The following is a 9739-nucleotide window of genomic DNA, read 5'->3' on the forward strand; positions in this document are numbered from 1 at the left end:
TTAGTCAAGGATCCTTGCGACTAAAACAACTGGGGAGATGCCATTGTTGGTAAAATGCTTGGCACTTGAACATAAGGACCTGAGTTCAAATTCGCAGAGCCCACATAAAAGCTAGCTAGGTTCAATGACACACATCCGCAAATCCAGAGATCAGGAGGTTGGGAGAGGGAAACGGATCCCTGAATCTCATTGGTCAGCTAGTTGAGTTGAATTGGCGAGCTGGTCAGTGAGAAACCCTGTTTCAGAACGTAAGGTGGAGAATGACAGAAGACATCCAATGGCAACCTCTGGCCTCCACATACTCACACACACGTGAGCATGTTCACACACACACACACACACACACACACACACACCACTCACTTTTAAACGTTGCAGTAAGTTTACACAGTACCCACTTCTACACACCTGAAATAATTTCTCTGGAGCATAAGCCCAGAGATAAGACTTGCTGAGTCAAATGTCCTGTGCTTTCTAATTTCACAAACCATTGCCAAATGGCTCTTCAAAATGGCTTGTCAATTATCCACCCACCACACTGCATTAGTGTCCCAGCCCTTCAGATCCTCGTCAATCTTTGGCTCCGGCAGACTCTTCAGTTCTGTCAGTCACCTCAGTGTGAAATGGCACCTTGCCACCCTAATTTCTGTATCCTTGGTGACACGTGAGATTGATAGAGTACTACGTCAGATGATTTTAGTTGTTTTTTTTCCCTATTAATTTCCTGTCGCTATTTTCTGCTGTTTTCTAGGGTATTTATTATCTTTTCCTCATCAGTCATAACTCTCTGTGCCCTATATTTTCTCCCAACCAGATTAAGCATCATTAATGAAGACTGATAGCCTCCACTGTTCATTTATTAAATTAATATCCACCATTCATTAAATTAATATTCACTGACTTCCTCATACTTGCCAGACATTGTGGAAGCATTGGACATAGGAAGGCAAGGGCTCTAGCAATGTCATTTATGCCTTTAATTTTTTAGTACCTAAGTTAATAATTTTCTAATTATAAATTTTAATAATTTTAGCACCTGAGGAGGTTTGGTGAATAAATGAACTGCAAACACAGTTCTGAGAGACTGTCTCTGACAGCCTCCATGGGAAAGTCCTCAAACTCAGCCTGTCCACATTCAAGAACAAAGTGGGGGGGAGTGAATATAGGCAGTTAAGAGTACCTGGGAGACCTCATGCCCAAGCATCATGAAAGCTTCCCCACTACGAGACATGTCCAAGGATGGCGCGGTGAATGCCTCACCCCTGGGGTCCTCAGAAATATTGACATCTGGCATTCTGCCATGCAGAATTGTGTCAAGAGTTGCACTGGTTGGATCCTCCCCTGCTTCCCAGACACTGAAATGAGAGGTGGCCTTCTCCGTGCACTTTTTAAAAATCCCTCATAACGATGTGTAAAATTCACCCCTCTCCATCTGACTTTTTTTATATTAAAAACATCTATAACTTGTTCGTCAAATGTCATGCATAAGCCCTCTTCCCATGCCTGCGGTTAGCTTCTTATTTCCCTCCCAGCGCTCACCTCACATAACCCTTCACACAGTGACAGAACGGACTCAGCCCTAGTCTGTGCTGAAGGCTGAAGGTGTTGCGCCATGACTTAGCTTGGGGGTGAAAATGAAGAAATAGTTGTTTCCTGTCCCAACTCCTCTATAAGGAACAAAACTACTGCTCTGAAGTCAATCCCATTTCTGTGTGTGCATCTGAAGACAGGAAAGCCTAAGGATTCTCTGATGGTTAAAGTCAGGGAATGGACAGCAGACGAGGACCTTGGCATCCTCTGCATTTGTCTAGGTTAAACACTCGACGTTAGGAGTGCTAAAGACTCACGCAGAGTCCGCTCTTACTTTCTGAGTATCTGTCTGCTGTGTACATCCTCGGTGGTACACCCCTGTGACACTGTGACACTGTGACACTGTGACACTGCTCAAGCTAGAGCCGGAGCATGCTGTGTGACAAACGGTCTCAGCGTCCCGGGACAAAGTGATATTTTTAGAAAGAGAGGTCTTCTGTACACAGAGAGCTAAAATAACATGGCACACGTATGCGAGAGGCAGAGCCTATAACAAAGAGGCCTGGGACGATGCCCTGAGCTCTGGATTTCATGCCTCGGTGGATGGCAATGCCGGAAAGATCCCAGGAATGAGATACAGCTAAGGATCCAAGAGCGAGACAGAAGCCATTAGAGGAAAGAGCTGAGACAGGAATACAAGTGTGTGAGTCACTTGGAAATAGGTTGGAATGAGAAGCGTGTGCCCGGGGCCATCTTTGCAGAACTGCCGATGTTGAAGGTCTGGAGAATAAAGGATGCCACAACAAGCAGGGAGGGAAGGTCAGGTGGGGAGTAGAGAGACCAAAGAAGAGGAGAGGGCAGAGGGCAGAGTGTTGCCCAAAAGTCACACCAGCAGGGCTAGAGAAGAAGCTCTGCCCAAGATAACTGGGAAGATTTAGAGAGAAGGGACTTGGGCTGTGGCTCCCAGAGGAATGGGGCGGAGGGGATGCGCCAGCATGGAGAGCAGGGGACAGACAGCTGGAAATGAGGGATTAGCACTATCCAAAAACTAAAACTAAACAATGCCATGGGGGTCAGGGAATGACATGTGTCCAAACAGAGATTTCCTACACAGTAACTGTGTAGGAGACGTGGGAGAGGAAGCTCAGGCCAGAAGGGCCTTGAATGTTTGGCAAAGGACTTGGGTTTTCCTCTCCAACAGAAGAGTCATCTGTGCTTTCTGAGCCTAACAGTGACTGCGTGAAGCCAAGAGAGAAGTTTAGTAGCTATGGGAGAGGCCGTCGCTCTCGGTAACTAGGTGGGGAGGCTTCAGAAAGGCACTCAGGCTGCTATTCCGCAGCAAGGGACGAAAACACACAGCCCAGGCAGCTCTCGCACCCTCCTCTGAACTCCTGGGTGGGAAATCCTCTGAGGCCAGCGCTGTGAAGAGCTATTACTGTCATGGAGAAAGCATCCAAGAGCAAGAGCTGGAAAGTAAAGAAAGCCCCAAGCAGAAAGTGTGCAATGTTCCTGCAGCTTCCCCTGGATGGCTTGCGTAGGCTGAGCCTTACCACACTGGGGAAAGAGAGAGGCTGAGCCATAGTGGCTTCTGTCTGCAGGGCTCAGGTTTGTCACCTGCACTTATCTAAGAGGCATTGCCTTTCTGGGCATTTGCCCAGGGATCCACAGTTGCAGCTTTTAGAAAAGAAAGCCAAGGCCCCTGATTCCTCTCCCCTCTGCCTTCTGAGTCTGGCAGAGAAACCGAAGACAGCAGCATGAGGAAGAACTGTGGGAGCTTCTCTGGTGTTTTGTCCCACAGAAGCATCAGGGGGAACAGGAGTCCCCCTGTGCTGGTACCAGGCAAAAGAAGGAGGACACAGTGAAGCTGGTTCCTCTCCGTGCACATTCTTTCCTTTCCCAAGTAACAATAATGGCAACCTTCTCTCCGTCACTTATTAACTGATACAGTCGTCACCCAGCGGATAGCCCAGACCTGTCCCTACTTCCACAGCGCCTGCAGTCTCGTGGGAAAGATAAGACATAAGTGTCCAATCACTTAGGTTGATGGGACTTGTAATTACGCTGAGTTCAGGATGAAGCTTGCAACCAGAAACAAACACAAGCTTCTCCATATGGTCACTCGGGGCACAGCAATCTCTAAAGAATAGTGGGTAAACAATGCTGCGAGATAACCAGGAGCTTTAAAAGTCATCTAGGAAGACAAGCAGTGGAGATGTCACCGGGGGCCCAACAATCCAGGAAGCAAAAAGGATTTGGTTTTTTTTTTTTTTTTCTATAATCGCTGGGCAGCCACAGGGCTTTGTAAAGCAAGGAGAAGCAGGCTAGTGAGACCAGATCCCTACTTGAATCATCAACAGCAAAACAGGCAGTATTGCTGTGAATGCTGTCTACAAGTGAAAAGCACCTCCTCATCCTTCCAGTCCTGGGGTTTGTCCATGACCTTGGCTCAGTATTTTTCCTCGGGTCAATGGATCACTTGGCCGCTGCTGAAGGAGGAGGAAGAGGCAGGCCAGCCGGCAGATGTTCCCCGGAAGAGTGGCCAACAGAATGCTGCTCTCAGGCGGCTGGCACGCATTTAGAAACAGGGGAGTCAGATAAGGGCATCTTGGAACTGTTTGGAGGTCATTCCAGCCTACTTAAGAAAGATATGCATATGGGGGCGTGCCCAAGACACTCTGTGCAGTGGAAAAAGCCAGGAATAAAGCAACAGAGACAGGCTCCGGTGCCCTGGGTGTCTTTATTGTGTGCATACCTTGTAGGTATGTATGTACGCATGCATTTGCATGGAGAAGTCCAGAAGTCATTGCAACAAAACTGCTAACAGTTTTTTTCTTCTTGCCGCAGTGAGTTTTCAAAACTTTTTCCAGTAAACCCATAGCACTCAGTGAATGAAAAGGAAGACGGCTTCTGCTACGTACCTCTAGGTCTGCCCCGGTACTAGTCTGTCCCCGTTAGTCTTGACGTTATCAAACACCTCTGTTCAGTGTAAGTACTGCCTGGGGTGATCTGAGCAGAAACATTCAGTTCTGCTGACCAGTTTTCTCTTGGGCAACAGTTGTGCTTCTTAGGATTCCAAACTCTAGCATAAGAGGGACCTGAGAAATGGTGCCCACTGAGCTGCCCTGGGACTCAGACAACAAGAAAGATGGGGTTCCAGAAACAAATGAGCTTTTGAGGTCCTTTAAACCCAAGGCTTATGTGTTTTGTAGTCTAATGAGAAAGCTAATCTAATGAGTTCGTGTTGTCGTAGTCCATTGGATCTAAAGGTCAGGGTGGAGCTTGAAGGCTAATCGAAGTAGGAAGCAGTCATCCAAAGGCTGTAAGTCCCCAAATGGCACGGCCCGCACAGCTGCCACTTGGAATCTCCTCTACATGTGGCGCCGGAAAATTCAGAAATGTCTCTTGATGTATCTGTGAGAACTCCTCCATAAAGATATAGCTCACAAAACTGATATGGATCAAAAAGGTACGCACATAACAGAAACATCTAGGGCAGAACTTTGTCTCGCCATCCTGGCCTGTACCACGTGCCCACCACAGAACTTCCCTGGAAAGGATAGAAGATATAAATACATAAGGTCTAACACAGCTGCAAGCCCTTGAGGTGTGGGGAAAGAAGTTCCCTCCCCCTGAATGCTCAAGTTAAAAGAGGAATAGGAATGGCTCCCCCAAAGGAAACCAGGTGTTGTTTCAGATAAAAGAATAGATGCCTACCTGGTAGAAAGAGCAGATGCCCATGCAGCCAAGGGATGCACATAGGGTCACTAAGGCATCTGCTTCCAGCTGGGTCGTGGAGGCATCATGGTATGAAACTGATGGACTCTGGGAGCAGAAGGAAGAGACTACTATCCTCCTCTGGATCTATTCTCGGATCTGTTTCCCATAGACTTCCCAAGACACTCTACCTAAAATGCAAATCTAGCCCCAGCTCAGATAGAAGCTCCTCATCACACCCAGTGGCTTTTCCCACAGCCCGCCACTCCCAGAGCTTGCAGGATTGGATGCTAGGCCCTAAGAATCATGCAACACCCTCTGTGTGTGTTTGCAGCTCTCTCATCCTGGCCTCACATTTCTCTTAGCAACTCCGAGCTCCCAAGCAAGATGCAGCTCACACTCGGGCACACACCGGACTGAACCCACTGGTTAGGGCTTTCCTCGTGCTTTTTCCTGAAACAGTCCTTGCTTTTGTTCAATGCAGCATTTTAGTTTAGTTTAGTTTAGAGACAGGATCTCACTATGTAGCCCTGGCTGTCCTGGAACTTACTCTATAAATCAGACTGGTCTCCAACTCACAAGGATCCACCTGACTGCCTCCCGAGTGCTAGGATTAAAGGTGTGTGCCACCATGCCGGCTTCACGCGGTATTTATATTGCTATTTCCATCTCATCCTTTACTACTTGGCCTGATGTCTTCTCCAAGAAACTGTCTCCTCCGTCATGACCTTTTCTGGGCATCCTAATACCTATATTTGTACTTAAATATAGTATCGCAATTACGGATGTGTGAGTACGGTCCCACAAAACAATCACAGGAAGAATGATTCTGATCCTTAATTATATGTGCAGTCCCAGGTACCAGCATACCTTCTGGTCCAAAATAGGTCCTTATTCAATGACTATAGAACTGAACATTTTTTAATTCAGTTCATACACACACAGACATATACAAACCTACGTACACACACACAGTGAGGCCACTGAACTACAGGGGCTAAGACCCTCCTTCTAGTTCTTGAAGGCCATAAATCAAACCAGCTCTTGTCATACAACATAGAAGAGAATGGAACACATAGAAGGTCGATTGGATGTGGATAGTGGAGCGTAAATTCAAAATAAGTCCTCAAGAAAGGGACTATACAGTGGCCAAAGAGGACAGACCATAAATGATGTGTTTAAGATTTAGGATGCTGTGAGGTTAGCAATGTGTTTGTTTGGTTTTTTTAAATAAAGGTGATAATGAAACTAGATTTATTTTCTCTTTCATGGTAAAAAAAAAAAAAAAAAACTAACCACAAAGAACGTCTGGGCATGCGCACAGATGATTGCATCCACTTGCACTGGCCAAAGCCTGAGAGCTCCACGGTCATGTCATATCCCAGTAGACCGTGAAGTACGTAGATATTAACTAGGGTAACTCACTCTTACAAATACCACCAACTTCCTTGGTTCTGTGCTGTTCTTTGCACAACCGGTAGAGACTGGATATCCGTGGCCAGTGAAAAACACGTGTGTAAGATAGTTCTTCGCCATTGCTAGCCAGCCTGGCTTCCCCATCTGACAAAAAGAAAGTATGTCAGTTACTTAAGGAAGGAAGAATGTAAATTAAATTTTTATGAAAAATCACTTATTTTCGGACAAAGTCTAATTAAGAGCTTTCAAAATCCATTTGCATCAAAATAAAATTAACTCTCCTCGATGAATCCAGCATTGATTTCCTACACTTTAGGGAGAGTTCTTTTGCACAGATATTACCTCATCACTGTGTTCCTGGTTTTTGTTTTTGTTTTTGTTTTTTTTTTAAATCCAAAGAGTTTGTGCCAAAAGTCCTATTTCGTCTCATGACTGGAGTTTGCTAATACAGATGTCCTTTGCTTCATTTAATTCGCTCATTTAATTTCTGCCTAGATGATAGTCGCCTGCCTTCTTCTAACTCGGGCATCCTGACAATTTCATGTAGAAAATTAAAGTAATAGTCTTTCTGCGCCTGAATTGATTCTGCCCAGGTCTTGTTTCAGAAATAATAACAAAGAGAAATAATAGCCTGGGAGGCCTTGAGCTTCGCAGATTCCTGCTTTGCTGTCTGGCTGGGAGCCATGATGTGAAATAGGAGGATTTTGCAGCCTCCTCGCCATCTCTCACACAGAGGGGTAATCACTGTCCCTGGTTCCTACGGCTTTGTTGTTGCTGTTGAGAATAAATCAGTTCAGGGACTGGTAATCAAATCACCTGCTTATCCATACTACACCCTCCCTGCCTGTAAAAGTCACTCCAAACCAGAAACCTTTTTACCCATGTTTCTGCAAGGCAGTGTCCAGGAAACCATAGGTTCAGTTCTTAAGGTTGAAGAAGACTCTCAGAGTAGGCCAATCAGGCCAAATGGAGGTGGCGGGAGGAGCCCACATCTGCCACAACTCAGTCCCTTTCTTCTCCGGGCAGTTCTAATTGACCTCATGGAGCCAAGTTTTAGCCCAGACACTTTCGCTTTCTCTCCGTAGCTTTCCTGACTCTCCCTGTCTGTTTGACTCTCTTCTCTACAATGTAGTACAAAGTAACTGTCCTAGTGGACCAGGCAGGATAGGCAAGCATATGGTGAAGGAGAAAGCCCATACCCACCAGCACCTTTAGCCCTTCAAACAAAACACAAAACCACGTTAGCAGGTTGCTTGCTTGTTGGACCGATACACATTAGGAAGATGGCGCCTATGAAGATAACGTGTAGGCCTCTAGTCTAATTAGACAGAGTAAGTCCTGAAATGTAGTGTCTGGTCTTCCAATGCTGTGTCATTCTCGATGAGTTTTAGCCTTGTTATTTTGGCCCAAGGCATCTGATTTAGGGTTAGGACTTGAGAGGACATTTTAGGACCTGGACTGTCACTATCCCATTGTATGGTTAATAAAACCCCTTAAGTCTGTGGGTCTCCGTTTCCAAGCATATTTTTTTTCCTCAAAGTCTCTTCCAATTCCAACATTCTAGATTCTTTGATCTCTGCCGAGAGTTTTCTTGTACCCCAGAACTCTGTTACTAACCTCTTATATGCTTCTCAAAAGAAAGCTAAAGCTGCATTAACTGAGGTTTTCTCTTTTCTCTTTGACGGAGCATGCTTCCCCGACGGCGCGCATAGGGCGTGCAGGAGGATAATAGCGGGCTCTGACAACCCAGATGGTCCCACTTTAGAGAGCCAAAGTGGGGTACCGCCACTGCCCCAAGAGTATGCTGTGCGACACCACCCTGAGTGTGGTCTTTCTCTTCTCTCACCCCGACTTGTGTGGCTCCCCAGCAAACTGCCGCCCAAAGGAAAAAGAACATTCCCAACCTCATCTCCCTAGCTACCCCAGAGGCCATAATGTGAACTCTAGACCCAAACTGTCCGATAAAACAGCTACTAAGCCACGTAGCGCTCTCTAGTGTGGCTACTGCCCCGCATGCTAAAATGCACTGTGAGTATAAAAATGCCTGCCTGCTTTCAAAGACTTAGCATGAAAAGAAAGCATGTACTCCATATTGAAAGGATAATGCTGTGGATACATGTTGGTTACATAAAACACGTCACTGAAGTCAATTTCATTGTCCCGTTTTAGTCTGTCAGCACCTATAAAATTAGCTACGCAGTACACGCGGAGACCAACAGCACAGAGGTTTCTCCCACTCCCAGCTGCTAGCTGCTACTGGGATCTTTCTGTCGCCGTATAGGCGCTCACCAAGAGAACCCGGATCAATAAGAAAATGTTAGCAGGCCTGAGGAGGGAGGCCTATTCGGAGTTGACTTTAAATGGTGACATTTCCTTGCACTAGGCCCAGCACCCAAAAAGGATAAAAAGTGTTTCTCAAAGCCAAGTTACATAATTGCTTTCTTCTTCTTCTTCTTCTTTTTAAGTTTGACAAATTCACACTGATTTCAGCACCAGGAACTCTGCCAGTTTGGCAGTTCTATTCTGAGTTTTCTCTCTGATCTGAGGTACAAAGTTCCTGGACTGGGTAAAGTTTTCCTTCCTGCTCTAGGACTTCTGACCTGTTTGGAAAGGTTGCGATCGAGAACTTTAAACTACTGCAGCGAGACTGCAGGATGATACAGGAGAAAGTCTGTGCAAAGAGAACAAAACAGAACCCGGACAGCATAGCCAGCATTCATGCACACGGGGAGTGGGGTGTGGGGGGGACTTCCTCCTCCTAGGAGGCCGTCCTCCACTCAGGCACACATTCCAAGGCCCCCTCTGCTCGGTCTTATCCCGTGACTCCGTTTCCACCTAGCCAGTTCCTCCCAGCCTCCCTTTCTCCTACTCACCCTTGAACACTCTGCAAACTTCCTGGGCTCAGCAACAGCTTGGTTCTCTTCCTGAGACTCGTTTAAATGCCAGGCCCTTGGACACGCTTCTGACACTGGGCAGCGCGCGTGTAATGTGTGAGTGGGCACACTAGGCTTCAGGGTTACCTGCAACTGTGTTCCCATTGGTGCCGACAGAGTCCCCGGCCTATCACAGGTATGGAATA

Source organism: Myodes glareolus, chromosome 13 (assembly GCF_982192425.1).
Source record: "Myodes glareolus chromosome 13, mMyoGla1.1, whole genome shotgun sequence".
NCBI lineage: Eukaryota > Metazoa > Chordata > Mammalia > Rodentia > Cricetidae > Myodes > Myodes glareolus.